This window comes from Epinephelus lanceolatus, chromosome 4, assembly GCF_041903045.1.
Source record: "Epinephelus lanceolatus isolate andai-2023 chromosome 4, ASM4190304v1, whole genome shotgun sequence".
NCBI lineage: Eukaryota > Metazoa > Chordata > Actinopteri > Perciformes > Serranidae > Epinephelus > Epinephelus lanceolatus.
The window spans coordinates 8,984,990-8,989,659 of NC_135737.1; the positions used below are offsets into that span (position 1 = coordinate 8,984,990).

The 4,670-nt window shown below is 45.8% G+C and overlaps 1 pseudogene; it reads right to left on the reverse strand.

Moving 5' to 3' along the window:
• Positions 1-289: 289 nt before the first annotated feature.
• LOC144462812 (general transcription factor II-I repeat domain-containing protein 2-like) lies at positions 290-2,163 on the reverse strand (annotated as a pseudogene).
• Positions 2,164-4,670: the final 2,507 nt, after the last annotated feature.

A 4,670-nucleotide genomic window follows, 5' to 3' on the forward strand; every position in this document is an offset into this window, starting at 1 on the left:
TTTCATAGTGTGGGGAATGCGCAAGCCATGTGTTTTCCACTAGAGCGTTTTGGAGTCATTTGATTTGATTTGATTTTGAGGGAGAGAGGGGGCTGTATCGTTCACCTCCATTTTGTGCGCCGCGCAGCAGGCGGCTCTGCCCCTCCGATCTCAAAACAGCAGGCACTGATAATTAAAGGTAATGTACCTACTCATATGACTATAGGGATTACGGCAATAAGTGAATTTGCCAAAATGTCAAACTGTCGCTTTAAGGGCAGATTTTTCATATTCTGCTGATTTACTTGCTTCACAACGGTACAGACTCAACCTTGATGCTAATGCTGTCTGTGGCTGCACTCATCATAAGTTTCTGAAAATGAGAGTATCAGCTAGAGTCTCAAGAATAAAACATACAGAGGTCACAGCAGTACTAGTTAGAAGCTTGTCCTTGATTCAAAATAAGTAAGAACACTCCCAAACTGCCAAATCAAGCAATTGCTTTCAGGATTGAAACATCAATAGATGTGGCCACCCCAGTCGCCTGAAAAAAATGTTGGCATATTTCTGCAAACCACAAAAATGTTGCATTTGCAAGCTTCATATCATATACCAGTGGTTGGTAACTAGTGGCCCGCAGGCCAAAACTGGCCTGATGACATTGAAAATCTGATTTAAAAAAAGAAATGTTTTTAAATTACACAAAACAACAGTTTCATACAGAATTCAGAGCCTTTATTCAGAGAAGTTGTGAACTGACAGATTATGTGCTTGAAACAAATGACAACAAACTCAGCTCAAAGATAAAATAAATAAAATAAAATGAAAGCCGCATCTGCTTGAATCCGGACGCACACCGGCTTGGAGTGGGAACTTGGGACATATGCGCTCCTGAATTTACAGAGCAAAAAAAGAAAAAGGAGAACGCGAAAAGAAATTAGCCTAATATTTAAATAAAATTAAGCAACAATGAAAATAGAATATGGCTAATATATAATAATGCTCCTCTGAGCATGTCATCCAAAAGTCATCCATGGATTGCGCACTTTTGAGCAAATCGCTGAGCAGGGAGGATGTTTGGAAATCAATAAGCACCAGCTGAAATGCAGCCTCATCCAACGAGGGGATGGTGTTTTTAGCCAGGGAGGAGAAATCCACACTTCGGACAGTGAGTGGGTCACGGACAAAACCGATGATGTCCTTCGGGATGGAGTAGTCCTCAAACCTGGACTTGAAGTTGGCCCGTAGCTGTTTGATGAAATCCACCATCAGCCCTGTCAGTTGTCCCCATGCCTGTGATTTTAGTGTACTGAAGTGCAGGAGCCTGCCAGTTGATATGTCTGACTGGAACAACTCCAGTTTCCTGGTGAACGATTCCAGCTTTTCAACCATGTTTTACCTCTCCCCTGTAGCTGCAGGTTAAGCTGGTTCAAATGGCCAAAAATATCCATTAAAAATGCTACATTGGACATGGACATTTCATCTTGTAGAAAGGCAAGGTGGTTGTCTGCAGCTCGCATCTTGCTTAATCTCAGGAATGCCTTGACCTCATGCAGTAGCGCTCCAGCACTTTGCCCTTACTTAACCAGCGCACATCGTTGTGGAGCAGCAGGTTAGCATATGTGGCCTCCTCTGACTCAGCCACAAGTTGTCGGAAAAGATGGTGCTGAGTGCTTGATGTACCCCTGATAAAATTAAGTTATCCATAACCCCCTTTAGCTCACCACTGAGCCTGGCGCACAGGACGCTCTGGTGAATGAGGCAATGCAATCCCTGCATTTGCGACACAATTACCTTCAATCTGCTCACCAGACCTCTGTGCTTTCCGACCATGGCAGGTGCCCCGTCTGTCACGATGAGGTTGATTTTTTCAAATGACAGTGAATGCAGCCTGAACAATTCCTCCAGTTTGGTAAATATAATATCTCCAGTGGTGCTCCCCTCTAATGGAATTAGAGACAGCAACTCCTCCTTGAACTCCTTCCCATCAAAATATCTCACATAGACACACATCTGGCTTACATCTGTGTTGTTGGAGCTCTCATCAATGGCCAGAGGAAAGTAATTGGCCTGACTCAGACCACCGATAACTCCGTGCACAGCATCCGACAGTGAGTCTATGCGCCGGTTAGTGGACCTCGCAGAGAGAGGCACCTGTTTCACTGAAGCGATCACTCCATCCATTGACTTATCAGTAGCCAGCTCCTACAAAACTGCCACCATTACCTCTTTAAACATTTCTGCGTCAGTGAATGGTTTGTTGTGCCGGGCGAGCACCCATGCTGCTTTCAGGGATGCTCCACTCCTCCTTCCATGAGGGCCGAACATAGCGACCAACAGAGACGAAGGAGCCGCCACCAACGCCGGCAACACCAGCAATCTTACTCCAGTACAGTCCTATTCAATGTGGGAATCTCCATGTCCACAAACAGAGCCCAGCATCAGAAAATGGACTGTTGCCCGCCTTCAACAATTCCTTAAGGTAAAAAGGCATCACCTTCCACCACAACGACAACAAAGCAACTTTGGTCAAGCTATACACAGCTTCCATCAGGACTCCAGCCACAACAATCTCCGAGCCTCCCACACTTCCAACTGCTGCTCCAGAGCCAATTACTGCCAGTGTCATCTCTAATGACGTCACCGGGCTTCTGACGCCTCCAGGGCCACAACCTGCATCATCATTTCTTCCTCACACAACGCCTCAGTCTTTTCAACTCACTTTCAGAAGCCTTGTGCTCGATCCTGATCAACAACTACAGACTTCCTTACATTCTTCATCTTCTCGACGATTTCCTCATTGCCACCATCCTCACCTCTTCACCACGGGCTCACTACTCTTACACATGCTTTCTCAGAACTTGGTGTCCCTCTCTCGGAAGAGAAAACCTCAGGGCCAAGCACTTCCATCAAATTCCTAGGCATCAACCTGGACTCCATTTCCTTTCAGGCATCTTTGCCCACAGAGAGAATACAGCGCATCACTTCTGTCAAACTATCTTCTGGTAGACAGATGCACAAAACGCCAGCTAATGGCCCTTCTCGGCCACCTCAGTTATGCCATTCGCGTAATTCCATAAGCCAAATCTTTCCTGTCCAATCTTTTAATTAAAGCCGCAGCCATCCTCTCTCTCCATGATAAAGTTGTTTTGGATAATGCATGCAAAATGGAAATGCGTTTGTGGCAACATTTACGTTCTTCTTGGAACGGCATTTCTTTCTTCTATGATGATTTTGTCATTCAACTTTGCACGGACGCAACTCCTTCCATAAGTTTCAGCGGTTACTATGGAGGAAAATGGTTCTCTTCCACATGGCCCACAGAGCTCAAATCCCTTGACTCAGAGTCCCACTCTCCCTCATCCGCGCTTCATGAGCTATATCCCATCATCAAACCCGCTTCTTTGGGGGCATGAATGGTCTAGGAAGTCCATACTAATACAAACTGACAACACTGCAGTCATAGAGATCCTTAAAAAAGGGTTCTCTCGTTCCCCAGCCATCGTGCAGTTCATGCGCAGACTCACATTAATCTCAGCTCAACACCAGTTCATTCTCAGAGCAGCCCACATTCCTGGTTACCACAACAGCATTGCCAATTCACTTCTCAGCTAAGAAACCTCTCTAACGTTTCACGTCTGGAATTGCTTCAAGGCATATCACGCCACTTACCTGCTGCCATCTCCCTCTCTGGACGTCATGTCCATATGCAATTTCATCACCTATGCTCATTCCAATCAAAAAATCCAGTGGTTGTCCACCATCCAAATCTACCTAGCTGGTATCAACTTCATTATCAAACTAATCACTGGCCACCATTGCCCTTCAACCTGTCATTCTCATGTCATAATGTTGATCAAAGGCTTGCGTAAACAGGAGCCCACTCTCACAGCTAGGTGCTTGCCACTCACCTGCGACCTTCTAAGCCTTTGTATCTCTATGCTCAGGCTACATATCCCCTAGAATCCATGTTTCTGCTGGCTTTCTTTGGCTTCCTAAGGTATTTACACCTACTTCATCCACCTAAAATCCTTCCCATCACCCCAACCTATCTGACACAATCATCCACACTTCCAACTCCCTCATATTCATGCTCAGAAGGAGCAAAACAGACCAACTGGGAGTTCATTTTCCTACTTACATTTTTCACCTCAACTCCTAGCTCAGCCATTACGAGCCACTGACCAAATACATCAGCTCTAGGTATGCAGCCAATGCATCACCTCAACGCCTTGTCTTTCTCACCGAAGCAGGAAAAATGGCCACTTGATTCTGGTTTCAGAAACATTTTCACAAAGTCCTCCACATTTCAGGCATATCCTCAGAACACAACTCAAGCCATTCTCTCCGCATTGGTGCTGCGTCCACAGCTGCCAGACTGGGCATCTCAGATCAAACAATCCAGGTCCTTGGCCGCTGGTCATCTCAGGCATATTGCTCCTACATCCACAACAACAATCTCAACGATCTCTGTCAAGCCCACACTCAACTCAGTTTACTTTAACTCTGACTCTTTGAGGGCCTGTAATCAGCTCGGGTAGGAAAATGCATGAGACGGAACCCCCACACAGAGTCTCTCTCTGCCCGATCTCAAGTTCATCTTCCTGGACCAACCTAACAGAAGACATCCCTCTTCCACCTTCACCCCCACTTACATCCATTCGCCATTCCTCAACAACTAACACCTCTTG